The sequence below is a fragment of the Podarcis filfolensis genome, assembly GCF_964270895.1.
Source record: "Podarcis filfolensis genome assembly, chromosome: 6".
Classification (NCBI taxonomy): domain Eukaryota; kingdom Metazoa; phylum Chordata; class Lepidosauria; order Squamata; family Lacertidae; genus Podarcis; species Podarcis filfolensis.
The window spans coordinates 64217951-64231415 of NC_139609.1; the positions used below are offsets into that span (position 1 = coordinate 64217951).

Sequence of the window (13465 nt, forward strand, 5' to 3'; positions counted from 1 at the left end):
AGCTGTGGCCCCCAAGTACATCTTTTGCCCTGGCTAACAGAAAAGCAGCAGTGGGAGGGAGAGGAGATGAAAAGTGATAGGTTAGAAGGAAAGAGCAAGCACCTACGCTTTTCAGGCATTCAGTAGAGAGACAGGATCCCAGCCATAGGTCTCTACCAAATGTTTAAGTTGGCCCTACTATGGTTTGGATGGGTCTTGACCAACACATTACCATGCAGGGCTGAGTTTATGAATTTTGCTTGTTTGTTTGTTTGTTTGTTTGAGTTAAGAATTCTCGATTCTCATCTGCGCATCCACAAAAGATTATTATTACCCCTTACAGAAAGGAGGTTTAAAACGTGAATCAGCAAAGGAAGTGGGATGGATCAGTATTCACGAAACTATGCATGTTTTGCTCAAGGTACAAGCCTGAAAGGGCATGTGTTAGTAAATCACATGTGCCCCACAGTTCTGACTTCAGATTTACAGTGCAGTCAGATTGCTTTGAGTAAGCATTTGTTTTGTTGTATCCTATACTTTACTTTTTAGAAGTAATTTTTTTTGTAGCAGGCCAAGCTACAGTAAGTTAAACAAACACACACTCAGATGAACGCTCTCTTTTTCCCTCCCAGATTTACACTCCAGTCAAGATTATGGAATAATTTCTCTTTCAATGAAGACAATGCCCACATTCATTCATTTTGGCAAGGCGGCGATGCTACTGAGTATTTCACTTGTTGCCTAAGCTTCACATAAATAGATCTGAATGTCAGATCCAGAAAACAATGAATTCCTCCCTCCCCAGGTTTGCAGTGGTTTTTATCTTTCTAGATCCAGTCCTCTGTTGAGATGTGATGAAATCTTTGGAAAGAAGGGTTGCCTCTGTTGCGATATCTGTGTGACTAAATGCAGTCTAAGCTCTGTTAACCCATTCAAGCTTGACACTGTCCACTGGACTGCAATGATAGACACCTCCCTGTGAACAAGCTGAAGGGATTGCTGTACAGGATGCAAGAGGACACACTGCTGTGGGTGGGGGAAAAAGTTGAGAGACTTAATTTAGCCTTCGAAATAGTGATTCCTCCAAGATTCAGATAAGCAAACTGCTATTTTGGGAAACATTGGTCATAGCCACATCATATATTTAAAGCACACTCTTATTTAGCAATCATGGTCTCCTTGCAATAGCCGTAGGAACTGTAGTTTGTTAAGTCACAGACCTACAATTTCCAGCAATCTTAACAAAATAAAGTTACCTGGATTATCCAACTGTTAAAGTGGTATAACAGCATTTTCAATGTATCATGGGGATCTGACCACTGGGCTTAAATGCACACCCTCCCACACACCCACCCAAGGAACATGCAAAACCCCCCTCAATTTTCTGATTCCGCTCAGGAGATATACGATCTGCATTTCAAATGAACACACTCAAGTCCTAGAAGTGAACTTGGCAATTTATTTAAAATGTATCTCTCCCACTTAAAGCAAATGCATAATTCTGAGTTTCAAGTGGAGTGCTTTACTGTTATTGGCCTGACAGTCATTCAATATTTGCCCAATATCATGTTTCTTTAAATTTCTCTACAAGAAGCAACAATATTTATTTTGCAACAGTCAAATTGAAAACCTTTTGGGAAAGGAACACTCTTAATTCTGCACCTCCCCAAATTTCAAAGCAGGGTTCCTGGAGAGAACACAGTCACTCCTTCCCTATTCCCTCTGCTGTTGAGAGTTATGATTCGGGCTTGTGGTTTGTTTCCTCCAGACAAACAGAGCTGTATACCCAAGAATAAACCTTGGTTACAACAGCTCATGGTTTGTCTATATCATGGGTAGGCAAACTAAGGCCTGTGGGCCGGATCAGGTCCAATTGCCTTCTGGATACACCCCGCAGATGGTCCGGGAATCGCTGCGTGGATCGCCAGCAAACGCGTTCTTTCCCTCTCCCTCTCTCTCCCTCACACAGCGGCAGTGGCGGCGCCTCCTCCCTCCCTCCGCCTGGCTTCTCCCTGCCCTGCCTAGAGGAGGAAGGGGGCTGGGCTTTGTTGGTGCCAGCAGCAGCAGCAGCAGCAGCAGCAGCACCACCATTTTAAGCAGGCCCTCTCTGGAGCCCTTTCGCGCACTGCCCATCATCCCTCTGCCGACGCCAACGCCAGCCCCTGTTGCTCGCAAGACACAGGTAAGCAGCCACCGGGGCTCGTGGTGCTCTTGCATCATTCCCCACCCCCAAAAAATACAGCCCGGCCCCCCCACAAGATCTGAGGGACAGTGGACCGGCCCCCTGCTAAAAAAGTTTGCTGACCCCTGGTCTATATGTTCCCAGGGAACCATAGGACTGGGCCCTAAATCAATTTTTTCTTTTGCATTAAAATGCCTTTCTGTCTTAAAAAAAAAGTTACAAGGTTCATGCAGAAGCACTTAAAGCAAATAAGCCCTTCAGTCAGTGCTATTTTAGCACCATGCTATTTTTTTTCCTTTTGCAAATATTTTAGAGTGCCCTTAAAACAATCCAAAGAAAGCACACAATGACGATGCCTAAATAAAAAGTGCTTTAGCACAAATTAAAATTGATTCAATTTTTTAAAAAAGCATGCTCAGAGTTGCTGCTTTCCTACTCAAACTGTTATGTCACACGCACTCATACAGATGGAACATAGTGGGATGCACACACACAAAGTGTTATCCTCCATATTCCCTGAAGCATAGAAAGTTAACAACAATTACACATAGAGCAATGATTGGGAAGCACAAAGTTCTGCCAGTTTGGAAGCAGCTTCAATAAAGAGCTTTCTAATCTCTCTTTCGCAGCACAATCCCCCAGAAGTGAATAGGAGTTGAACAAGAATTTATTTATGCAGTTCAAAGTAGTTTCAATAGTGCTTGCCCAGCAAAACTTCCCTGGTGGTTTGCATGTCCAAAGTCTGCTGGCAAGAATGACCCATAGTTTAAAAAACTATTGGAACCCGGTTTCTGAAGCTACATACAAGATGCTTCTTCACACAGTGAAAATAAGACTCATCTATAATATTCAAACAGAGAAAATTATAGACTTAAACAAGTTACCTATTTAATGGTATATTATATATATATTTATATATATATATATATATATATATTCCTTACTCCAGAGTGAAAAGCTGCCTTTTATCCATTAACTAAGAGATATGCTGGAATCCCACAACAGACACAAAAGCATCTGCCAGTCACAAATATCCCTGTGAAGCAACGTGACAATGCTACTGCCATTTTCAGTGGGTGTTTTCTAAAAGGCTGGAGCAGGATTTAGGGAGCCTGGTTTGCAATGAAAGGACTTGGCTGCCAAATTCCAAGGAGAGGGAGGGGGGATGGGGAGAGAGAGAGAGACAGAGAGAGAGAGGCACTGTTCAGTCATGGTTCTGGAATGCTTTCTTGCTCCTAAGCTATTAGCACAACCTCCTTCCCACCCCAATATAAATGTCCGAAAGTGAGCTAAGCAAGCATTTAAAGGACACAGGGAATCACTGTCCACATCACATGGCAAGCCAGTTTCACAGGAATCCTCAAACAAGGAAATGCAACAGCCACACAGGAAGGTATGCAGCAAACAGGGAATGAGGAGCAGGGGTGAAAAAGAAATAATCACAGTGCCTGTTTGGTTCAAACCAAATTCTCCATATATGAATATGCTGTTCCCATTAAGCACCCTTTAAAAAACCATCCATTGGTGAGTATATAATAACACAAAAAGCAGGGAGCAGTTAGAAAATGTGCTACTTTTCTTCTCTGACACACAGTTCACCTTTTTTTGCTTATCAGAGCTCCCACCCATGCTCAGTTACTCACTAGCAGTTGTGTTTTTCCAACTTCCTCCCAACAGATTCAACCCATCCCAATTCCTGTCCAAATCAGTGAAGAGAAATTCTTCACCTACTGAACACAAGGAAAGACGAACAGGATTCACATTTTAAAACAACATTCTGGGAACGTGACAAAATAATGGAATTAAAATGGCAACCAATCAAATGGAATTATTAATCAGAGCCAGGGTTCAGCGCCTAAATCTGTGAAGTAGTAACAAAACAAAAAAAGAGAGAGTGCCTTACAGCATGCAAAGATTAATGTGACTCTTTGACAGGGAAAAGATCATGATTCCAGGATCTACTTCAAGGCTCCAGTTTCAAGGCCAGAGCAGAGAGCAGCTCCCAGCAAGGCTCAAGGCACAACACCTTGCCTTTAGACATCAAAAAATAACTTCACAATTTTTGCCTTATGCTTAAGAAGTGAGGTGAGGTAGTACAAACAGAGCCTTTTCTGGGGTGGCCCCTATATGGCTCAGTGGTCTCCAGCAAGAGACTTGTGTTGCTTTCCATTGCTTTTGAAAGTAAACTTTTGAATGAAGCTGCCTTTTTAGTCCTCCAGGCATTTAGGGATTGGGGGGGGGGGCACATACAAGGTGTTCAGTCCATCTCACCACTGTTTTTAAGATTCTGTGGGAATCAGAAATGTGTTTCATCTGTTAAAGTTACGTTCAAATAAATTACCTCTCCACGGCACAAGCCTAGGTCACTTCACACCTTCCAACCCACATAGGAAAAAAATCCCAGCAGCTGCCTCCAGTTCTCCCCATTGCTCACTGGATCCTGTACACTGAAACTGCATGCGCCCTCCTTCCCCATGCAAAGGACACAGTATCACACCCACGTGCATTCAGATCGTGCATTAACCTGAAATAACTAGGCAACCCTCACTTGCTCCACTCCACCTCTGCTAACCACCCTGATAGCAAATACCACGGCAGAGTTTTAAAGGATGACTAAGGCTACAAGGCTAGCCACGGTTACTAAGGAGTAAGTCTCATCGAACTCAGTGGGACTTGCTCACCACGACGACGACGCTCTCCCCCGCACTCCGCATTCACGCGAAACGAAACCCCATTCAACAGCGGGGTCTACTTTTGAGTAAGCATGCCTAACGATTTGGGTTGGGTTCCTTCCAAGGGCTGACTTGAACCTGCCCCATGTATATATCTACAGATATAGAGAGATACATACCGCACTCCCAAAACCTGCTACCCCACCCTGCTTTCTTACGCGCGCTCCTCTCGCTTCCTCCAGCCCCGCCAACTCCTACCACGCCTTTCCCCCTCAGCTCCACTCCTATTCAAGCCAGGCTACTTTAGGGTCACGCTCACTAACCTACGGGACAGGCGCTCCTGGCCGAGCAGCCAAACCGATCCCGATCTTCCCTCCTCGCCTTGCCAGCTACCTTAAAGCGGAGTCGGGCTCCGGCCGCCGCGCTCCCTGGCCTCTCGGTCCGTCCTGACTAAGCGCGAACCTTCGGGGAGCGGAGAGGCGGGACCGGGCTCGCTTGGTGGGGCTGACACAGCCGCTGAGGCCGCCTCCCGGCCCGCCTCGGGGAGGGGCCGCCGGGAGAGGGTCGCGCCGCCCGGTGCCGCGGCTGCAAGTGGACGGGCGCGCAGAGGCGCCTTTTCGAGGGGTCGCTGTTGCAAGAGCATCAGGGCGCGCGGAAGCTCGCCTCCTCTGAGCATACGTGGAGCGCGCTTCCCCACCCCACGATCTCTAGAGTAATAGCGGACTCGAGAGGGGACGTGGATCCCAAGCGGGGGGGGGGGGGGACTCGGTGCGACGCTTCTTGGGGAGAAGTGAACCATTGCTGGCGGGAGAACCGCGCTTCAGTTCCGCAGCTGGTGAGAAGTCCCTGGGAGCCTCGCATGGGCGTAGCCAGGATTTAGGGGGGGGGGGAGAGGCAGAACTGAGTTATCTGTAATGCCATTGGTCAGTTAAGTATTTTTATTTATAGGCTTGATTAGGGGGGCAGCTGCCGCACCCCTACCCCGCCGGCTACGCCCATGGAGTCGCTGGAAGCCCAGTTCCCGCCGGATGGTGGCTTTGCTCCCCCAGTGGACATGGGAGGCGCGGCGCACATGCTTCGGGAGGCAAGCCACGGCTGAGTCAGCGTTTGGGCACATGATGGGAGGGAGGCGTGTGGGTAGGTCAGGGCCCGGGGTGAAGGGTGGGGAAGACGCCGCTAGGAGCCCTGCACGAGCAGCAACGGATGGACAGAAGAGCGTGTGGGCTGGAGTAAGCGAGAGACTTCTACAGCAGGGGCAGCTGACCGGTGTGGAAAAAGTGGTTTGTTTCGAACATTTCTATAATGCACTGCTTCAAAAAACAAAAACACCTCGGAGCAGTGTGCAATATAAAAGTTAACACTACCATGAAAACAAAAATGCAGCCTAAAAACTGTACTATAAAAAGCATATAAAAACCGGAATTCATTAAGATAAACACAGTCTGATCTTCTGGGTCAGGGAAAGGCTGGACAATATGATGGGTCTTTCTCTGAAGGGGCTGGTTTTTCTCCTTCATGTATAGCAGAGAAAAGGGCGTTCCACAGCAGAGGAGCAACAACAGAAGTTTTGGGTCACCGCCCTATGGCAGTGTAGGTTGCCTGCAAGGTGATCTAAATCAGCCTCAACCTGGTGCCCTTTGGATGTTTCAAACTACAACTCCCATCGGCCCCAGCCAACGAGGGGAGTTGTAGTCCCAAATGTCCAGAGGGCACCAGGTTGAGGAAGACTTGATACAAATTATCTTCTAGGTAAAGGGCTGGCGGACTTGCAGGTAACCTTGTCCTGAGTTGTTTAGGGAAGATCTTGGAACATGGCCTTGTAGCTGATTGCCAGAATAATTAAGGCTTCTCTGGAGTTCAGGCAAAAGGGCAAGAGCGGGGAGAAAGACATCAAGTCTGGAAACTGTGGGACCAGGGTGCATGGTGATGTCTTTTTAATACTTCCACTGTGCCTGTTTGCACACACAAGGAAGTCTCTCTAAATCCCCTGGGGCTGAGAATGATAGGTCCAAAACAGCTGGAGGACACCAAGTTGGCCAACCTGTTCTAATCCAGGGATGGTCCTCCAGATGTTGCTGGACTCCACTTCCTATCAGCCCCAGCAGCCATGGCCAATTATAGGTCAGGGATTAGGGGAGTTGAAGTGCAACAACTTCTGGAGTGCCAGAGGCTTCCCTCACCTCCATGCTCAAATCCCACATGCATTCATCTAATTCACCTCACAGCTGTTGGGTTTATTGGCTACATCAAAGTTTACTGAACACCAAACAACCAACAGAGAAGCTCCAGAATTCAATAGTAAAGTGTGAGTGCGTTTAAAATACAAAAAGCAAAGGAAGAAATACTAGAGGATGAGGCTAACCACACACACTCACATGGCCCGCAGCAACAAGCCCTGCACCAACCTACTAAATCTGGATGAAAGGCTCTCTTTCTGTTTCACACGGGGATTTAGGGAAACAAAGCTTATCCTCCTTCCAGCTATAGACTTAAACTCCCATGACTCAGGCAGGAAAGAAAGCACCCTCCAGGCCTCTGGCTTCAACCCAGCCAGACCTCAAAACCATTTGTTTCAAATGCGTTCAGCATCCAGTGCTTTTTCTTAGTTTCATGTACTCCAAAGGAGGTGCTCCCATAGAAAGGAAAGAAATTGTGTGTGTGCTGCAAGCAATGTGTCCTTTCATTCCGGTAGCAGCTCCCAGCCAGTATCAGAGGCCTGTGCAAAACTGGAATCTTGAGGGGGGATCTCCTTAACATTATCTAGGAGCAACCATTCCATCAGGCCATAGAGAGGACTGCAAAGGCTTCTCTATTGACTCAGCTGAGAGGCCAGCAAATTGTCGTCTCCTTTCCTTAAACACTTACCTTTCCAGATGCTCACTTCAGGGACTCAGAACTAATGTCTGAATCTGCTTTCTTTTCTCCTACCTCCCTTCCTCTTTTCTGTTTGTGCTGCATCTGTTATATTATCCTGATGGATGGGACTGTCTTACTACCAGTATCTGTAAGCTGCCCTGGAATCCTCTCCATCTTCTCTTTTACTTCTGCTGAAATCTTTGCTCACTTTAAGCTCCTGATGGTTACTTAGTAGCCGTGTCCTTAACCTGCCCCACCCCTGCCATCACTTGTGGGTGTGGTGGAGGGGCAAATTGGGCAAGCAGGCTGGAGGTTCCCCACTCCTGGTGTGCTTTATGATTATGTTCTGCACCTCGCCTGAAGTTAGATTCATGTTTGGTTGCAGCCTAATCTCTAGTCCCCTCCCTTTCCCAAATATTTAGGATTAGCAACCTCCTATGAACTCTCACATGCGAGCACTGGGCAGAGTAAATGTAATGCTCAACCCTTGTTTGCAGTGTACACTTGATTCCTCCTGATTTTTTAAAATGGGCCAATATATCGTTCTGCTGCTCCCTTGTGTCCGTTGTTAATATTCAGCCTGAACCTTGCTCCATTTTTGGAGCTGTCTTCTGTCATCCTTAACTCCTAAGAGGGAGAAGATTCCCCATCTCCTTCTACCACAACAAAGAGATCTGTTGTATCTAATGCTCAGATGATGTGTTTTGTGTACCAGCTGGGAGGCTCTGCAGAATTAAAATGCTGGCTGCTCAGTACAATGAATCGTGTTCTAATCTTGCTATTGATTGTAACCAGTTGGGAATTACTCATCCAGCCTTCCAGCTGGAGAAGAGCATGAGCTGTGGATATGGCTGATACCAAGCCTCCAAACTATCCCCTATCTGCTGATTCTTGATCTAGGAACCAGTCTGCAAAAAAAATTGGTTATGATATCTTAAGAGGTGTCCAAATGCATAGTGAAAAGATAAACAGCTTTCCAAAAGATACAGGAGACCTGCCATCCTTTACCATCATGTTGCCTTGCCACTTTACCAGTTCTAACTTGCTAGCACCCAGGACTATTGTTTGTTTGTTTGATTTCTATACCACTCTATCTGATCACAAGGCAGTTTACAATATAAAAACACAAAAATGCATAGCATAGTAACAAACAAAAACTATTAACTAACAGCCCAGTCCCAATCCTATGCATGTTTGCTTCAAAGTCCCATTGTGTTCAGCAGCATTTCTGTCAAAGTAAATGTTCACAGGATTACACCCTAATAAACATTTACTTGGCAGTGCTGGTGAATTCAGTGGGCTCGCCTTAAAATGAAAGGGACTTCAAAGGTCATTTAGGCTAATCCTCTGCCAATGAGTAAACGTGCATAGGTGTTTTCTAGCTACTGAACAGGGGGACTGAAATGTTTTAATTTTTGTTTAAGATTCTTGAAAACTTATGATTCTTTTGAATTTTTGTTTTTAAATTACTGCATTTGGGTTACATGTCAAACAATGTAAAACATATATTTTACGGAAATGCAGCTTTCTGAAATGGAGAGAGGTTCATCAAAATGATTGATTTGGCACCTATATTCTTGTGGCCTGATCCTAGTCAGGTTTGCTTGGAAAGAAGACCATTAATTTCATTGGGGTTTTCTCCCAACCAATATGTTCTGCTCCAGTTCACAACTTCTAACTGTTATGAAGGATGAATGAAGTGCAGATCCTAGTTGTAGACTTGAACTCACATTGACCCACTTTTCTTTCTGTCACATGTTCTGTGCATGAGAGGTTGAAATTCAGTGCTGTTGTTTCCCCTGGCATGGATGTGCTGCGATAGGTAAAGCTACAGTCATTGGACTTCCTCCCATCATGAAGTTGTCAAAAGCACTGGAGAAATCTTGGGAAAAGGTGGCAACCGCCCAAGTCACTATTTTATGTATTTCCATTCTCACAGTCTGCTGTTATTAACATTGAGCAAAGCAATTATGTTCATCAGCCTTAGGAAAAAATGATGACATGCTTCTCTCTCGAGGCATGAAGAGTGGAAATAAATACCCCAGAGGCTTCTTCCTCTAAAGAGGAAATGGTGCTAGAAATCACTTGTCAAATATATACAGCAAGGCACACATCTCAGGGTAGCCCGTATTTTGTTTTCTTTTACATTAATTCCTAAAATACTTTCTTGTCTATTCAGAAATAAGACCCATTGAGCTCAATGGGACTTATTTGTAGGGTTGGAGTCAAGTAAGCTGCATTCATCCTTGGGCATCCATCTAGGGTCTGCATGCCAGCTATGACTGTGGCCACTGGGCCTCAAGTTGCTGAGGAAAACAGTAAATCCAGTTTTTTTGCCTCAGCCGCAAGCTCCTCACAGAAAGCAACAGCATGGACTGTTGCGATATTCCTAGCATCACTGCTGCTGTGTGCACTTCTGGTTCTAGAATCTAGAGACAAGATGAGCATTGAAACAGAACAAGTAATGCTTTGAGATACTTCACATTTGGATGTCCCAACAGCGGAGAATAAGGCATTCATTTTGTAAGTCAAGTAGTAGCTCACTGTAGTGAGCATTGCCACTAGGCAATGGTGGATAGTGGCTGGACTTTTGGTCTCAGGCAGCCTTCCTCAACCTTGACCCTCCAGATGTTTTGAGACTACAATTCCCACAATCTCTGACCACTGGTCTTGCTAGCTAGGGATCATGGGAGTTGCAGGCCAAAAGCATCTGGAGGGCTAAGGCTGAGGAAGCCTGGTCTCAGGGGTTGTGGTGGTAACAGCAGATATTTAATCTGCATCACAGTGTGGACAACTCTGGCTTCGGCAAAACCAAAAGTGTCTGGGACTGCAGAGCAGAGCACCTTTGCCTCACGGTGAAGCTACTACAGTAATAACTTGTCACTGCACATCGGGAGTTATGGGACCAAGCTTCCAGCTCTGAAAAAAATATGGTTTTCAAGCACATTTAAAACCGTAACCTTTGCAGATTTTGAAACACAGGATGGCAGAGTCACATTCCTTCTTCCCCCGTGTAACATTACCATCTAGCAAAATTATAATTTAAGAAGAGCCCTGCTGGATCAGGCCAAAGGCCAGTCGAGTCCTAGGGGAAACTCACAAGCCTGGCCTGAATGCCACAGCACTTTCTTCACTTGTGATTTCCAGTGACTGATATTCAGAGGCAAGCTGCCTCCGAGAGCAGAGATAGGACACAGCCAATTTGCAAGCAGTTTGTTTGCCTTTGCAACCAACATTTTTGGCTGCTCTCAGAAACCCTTGAATGGAAATACTCTCCTACCATATATTTTTTTTCTTATCTGGGCTGATTGTTTCAAGCAGAAGGGATTCTGTGGAACTGGATTGCTCATTCCATGGCATTCTGTTGAGCTGAAGTGTTTTGAAAGAACAGTCTTGGCACTGGGTGCTGAAATGCCATGGGGATGCTAGCAAAACTTCTGCCAAGCAGCTTATAGGAACAAAAAACAGCTCATCAGCTGGCCATCGATCACAGCTCACTTTGAGATTAAATTTAGTATCATTAGCATTGATTGATTTCAATGCATGCTCTCAATTTAGAAAGCCCCCTCGAGAGCAATGTTTCATAGGATTTCCCCAGACAAATCATGCTAGTTTATGGCACAAACGCACAGCTGTAGCCAATTTGTTGCACAGGTTTTAGATCAGGGATAGCCAACATGGTGCCCTCCAGATGTGGTTCAACTCACTTCAGCGCCAGTCAACATCAAGGAGGATGGAGGCTGTAGTCAAACATCTGCAGGGCACCCATGTTTCTAGAGCTACCTTACTTCCAGAATCTGTGAGAGGAGGGAAGGATATCATACCTAACATTCAGATGTAAACATAAATATACAGTATTATTGCTGGGGGGGGGGGGGAATGCAATTCCCCCTTCTCCGGCACCACTTACCTTCAGAGTGGGGCTGTGTGGTTGCATTAGATACTCCTCAGGGGAGGATGTAGGGGAGCCTTCTTCATGCTTTTGACATTTAACCAATTATTCAAGTGGCAGCATTTTCAGCAACCTTCATTTATATCCCATCAGTGACTGCAGACTGCATTCAGTAGTTGCTGATGGATCTGTATAACAGTATCTTTATGTGTTGTTCCACAATAGTGCTTGTGTCTTGTGATCCCCACACCCACCCCAGTCAGAATTCTGACCCAGATCTCTGTCTACAACTTAGGCACTTATACAGATGCAGAAATCGATTCATTTCAAGACCTTTGTGTTTGGGGTCTTGCCAATTGCTCCTCCTCACATCCGCATCTCACAATAGGAATTTTCAGGCTTAAGATACTTGAGGTGGAACTTGCTGTCCAGGTGAAACTGGCAAGGCCTCTCTGGAATATGATTTAAAACACAGGCACTTTAGCACCTGTGCAGGGAGGGAATGCACTCCCCATTACCCACTGGGGCAAATACTGAAACAGCAGAAAGTGAATAACAAGAGGGCTCTCCCTTGCAGGCAATATGTTTTCCACTAATCATTACATGTGGACTGGATAGTATAGTAGGGCCTTTGAAAGGACTTGTAGGCAGAACAATCTGGAGGGAAAACAACACTGCTGCCCTCTGTTGAGCAGCATGGCAAGACTTGCTACCATGAAGTTTTTAGAGCAGCCTCCCCCAACCTAGTGCACTCCAGATGTTGTTGGACTACAGTCCCTATCAGCCCTAGAAAATGGTATAGGATGATAGGAGTCGTAGTCCAACACCTGAGAGACACAGAGCTGGGGAAGGTTAGTCTAAAGATTACCACTTTTGCAGTCAGAACTGCTGCTTGAATGAACACTTTGGCCCAACCCTGACACCTGACAGCTGAAGCAATGTGGTTGCATTAGCAGTCCCATTAGCAACTAAGGTAACATTAGCATGGTTGCAACATGGCATCTGCACCCAGAATTTTATTGGGATTGGAGTATTTTGTTTGAGTTAGCAGAAAATCAATCAAGCGTCCTTTTTTTCAGCTTGTAGTCCACCATGCAGCACGGCAACCTTTCCAAAGAGAATAGGTTGCTTAGTGTTTACTCAGGGCATATACACCTTGTTCATTTCTGCTGGCACAAAACCAGATTAGCGTAAGAAAGACCTGAGAAAATTCTTTTCACTTAGCAGTTAGGAGGGGTGGGGGAAGGAAGACAGGGAATCATCATTCATTACACAGCAACAAATCTCAATTTGCTGCCATGTGTACACTCAGTTAGCTCCATTTGAAGGATGCCCCTCTTTCCCAAGTATCAGGTGCTCAATCTTACATTTTTAGGTGCACATCCGAAGAAAGCTTAGATGTACACTCAATAACCAAAATGTGTAAAGGTGTGTAGTAGAGATCACCTATCTAAATTTGAGAGCTCTGTATGTGAGTATCAGCAGCTCCTCTTCACGCAGTAGAGAATTGTGTAGAAAATCGTTGTTAGTATTCACCTGTCTTGAGAGACAATGGTGTGCCTTCGAGGGGGAAGCCAAATCACTGTGTCAGCATCACCGAAGTTGTAGCATCACCAAAGTCTCCTAGCGGCACAAGCCTGGGCAGTATGTATGGTGGTCCTGGGCTTCCGAGACAACACATCGCTGATATGTTAGGCCAGTGGCGTAGCGTGGGTTGTCAGCACCCGGGGCAAGGCAAGTAATTTGCGCCCCCTAACCCATGGAGAGTGAGTGAGCCAGGTAGGGGCAGAGAGCTGCGAGTGCGAGCGCGCCCCCCCAGATGTTGCGGCCGGTGCGGCCGGCCCCCCCTGCACCCCCCATGCTACGCCACTGTGTTAGGCTGCA

At 46.0% G+C, this 13465-nt stretch overlaps 1 protein-coding gene across 2 annotated transcripts in view; it reads right to left on the reverse strand.

Annotated features, from left to right (window-relative positions):
- The window catches only part of RHOC (ras homolog family member C), a 29077-nt gene extending 23716 nt beyond the window's left edge, over positions 1–5361 (reverse strand). Inside the window, exon 1 of one of the 2 annotated variants that reach the window (XM_083617635.1) lies at positions 5227–5361. The gene's annotated coding sequence lies outside the window, so the exon portion shown is untranslated. Of the gene's footprint in view, positions 1–5156 lie in introns of both variants that reach the window. The other variant, XM_083617636.1, reaches the window with a different exon arrangement.
- Positions 5362–13465: the final 8104 nt, after the last annotated feature.